The sequence below is a fragment of the Meles meles genome, chromosome 10, assembly GCF_922984935.1.
Source record: "Meles meles chromosome 10, mMelMel3.1 paternal haplotype, whole genome shotgun sequence".
Classification (NCBI taxonomy): domain Eukaryota; kingdom Metazoa; phylum Chordata; class Mammalia; order Carnivora; family Mustelidae; genus Meles; species Meles meles.
The window spans coordinates 52,909,598-52,912,159 of NC_060075.1; positions in this window are offsets into that span (position 1 = coordinate 52,909,598).

Genomic DNA, 2,562 nt, shown 5'->3' on the forward strand with positions numbered 1-2,562 from the left:
TGAGACTGTTTCTTTATTGTGGTAGAATGAGAAAAATTTATATAACTGTATTGATTTGGGAACCAGTCCTTTTCCTGATACTTTTGCTTATACCAATATAATTCTTTCTCTTAGTCTTTAAAAATCCTTGTTTTGGGGCACCTGGGTGGTTCATTTGGTTAAGCATCTGCATTTGGCTCAGGTCCTTATCCCAGGGTGCTGGGATTGAGCCCTGCCCTGCTCATCAGGGAGTCATCTTCTGCCTCTCCCTCTGCCCCTTTCCCTGCTCAGGTGTGCATGCGCACTCTCTCTCAACTAAAATCTTTGAAAAAAAAATATTAAAAATCCTCCTTTTTCTTTCCTCCCCTTTTCTTTTTTCTTATCCTTTTTTTTTTTTTTTTTTTTTTTAAGACTTTATTTGAGAGAGCACAAGCAGGGAGAGTGGCAGGGAGAGGGAGAAGCAGGCTCCCCACCGGGCGGAGAGCCTGACGTAGGGCTTGAACCCAGGGTTCTGGAATCATGACCCAAGTTAAAGACAGATGCTCAGCTGACTGAGCCACCCAGGCACCCCTTCCTCTCCCCTCTTCTGTCAGCCTAGTTGTCGATAATGGCACCATGGTGAACTAAGCATAAATAATACAGTTTATGTCTTTAAGAAGCCCCCACTCTGGGTGCCTGGGTGGCTCAGTTGGTTGGGCGTCTGCCTTTAGCTCCGGTCATGATCCCGGAGTCCTGGGATCAGGGACCATGTCAGGCTTCCTGCTTAGTGGGGAGCCTGTTTCTCCCTCCCTTACTCCCCCTGTGTGCATGTGTGCTCTCTCTGTCTGTGTCAAATGAATAAATCCTTTAAAAAAGCCCACAGTGTAATAGAAAACATACTCTGACAACTCTAATGTAAGGTGAGGGTGTTTTAGTAAAGAGGTGGGTTGTTTCAGGTGACTTTTATAAAAGGGTGTAGGAGCTCCTTTGTTTTCTCCCTCAAAGCAATGGGGAAAGAATTAAATTATTATCTGTGTAATAGACTGATGGGATTATTATTATATTATAATTGTGAGATTAAAGTGCCTCAGGTGTCTTTGTTTTTATTTACTTATTTTTATTTAGAGAGCAGGGTGGGGGCATAGGTAGAGGGAGGAAGAATCGCAGACTCCTCACTGAGTGCAGAGTCTGGCACTTGGTTCAACTTCATGATCCCAAGATCATGACTTGAGCCAAAATCAAGAGTCAGGTGCTTAACCAACACAGCCAGCTATCCAGGCCCCCCCCACCACCACTTTTTTTAAAGATTTTATTTCTGGGGCACTTGGGTGACTCAGCCAGTTATGCGTCTGCCTTTGATTCAGGTCATGATCTGGGGGGTTGGGGTCGGGGCTCGGGTTCCTTGTTCAGTGGAGAACCTTTTCTCCCTCTGCCTGTCACTCCCCCTGCTTGTGCGCTTGCTCACTCTCTGTTAAATAAGTCTTTAAAAAAAAATAAAAAAAACCTTAATGATGTATGAATAAGTAGAAAAATAGGAAACAAATTAAGATCATCTGAATCATCCTAATTTTAGCAAAGGGGGGAGGGAGCCTTGTCGTGATCTGGAGGAACATGTTAAATATAGGGAACAGCAAATATAATGGCCTTACAGCACTAGAATACCTGAAATGTTGGAAAGGAGGCTTGAGGGCACCTGGGTGGCTCAGTGCTTTAAAGCCTCTGCCTTTGGCTCAGGTCATGATCCCAGGGTCCTGGGATCGAGCCCCACATCGGGCTCTCTGCTCAGCGGGGAACCTGCTTCCTCCTCTCTCTGCCTGCCCGCCTCTCCGCCTACTTGTGATACCTCTCTCTGTCAAATAAATAAAATCTTAAAAAAAAAAAAAGGGGGGGGGCGCCTGGGTGGCTCAGTGGGTTAAAGCCTCTGCCTTCGGCTCAGGTCATGATCCCAGGGTCCTGGGATCGAGCCCCGCATCGGGCTTTCTGCTTGGCAGGGAGCCTGCTTCCGTTCCTCTTTCTCTGCCTGCCTCTCTGCCTACTTCTGATCTCTGTCTGTCAAGTAAATAAAATCTTAAAAAAAAAAAAAAAAAAGAGGCCTGAGAGGACAAAGTTAATAACCAAGGGCTGGATGTTGTTGGGGAAAGAGGAAAAGGTTGGGAGGTGTGGCTTCAGCAGTCAAGAGGTAAATGCCTTTATAGAAAGGGGAGCTGCTATCATAAGTCTTTGTATGGGCGCCTGGGTGGCTCAGTGGGTTAAAGCCTCTGCCTCCGTCTCTGGTCATGATCCCAGGGTCTTGGGATGGAGCCCCGCATCAGGCTCTCTACTCAGCAGGGAGCCTGCTTCCTCCTCTCTCTCTGCCTGCCTCTCTGCCTACTTGTGATCTCTGTCAAATAAATAAAAAATTCTTTAAAAAAGTTGTATATGTGTAATGTTATGTATTAGATACTAGGATAGATATTAGGCTTAAGAACTGTAAAGACTAGATGTGTTAAATTGTGTTTATGTCCACACTAGGTGAGCCTATTTAAATTAAAAAAAAAAAAAAAGGTTGGGCGCCTGGGTGGCTCAGTGGGTTAAGCTGCTGCCTTTGGCTCAGGTTGTGATTCC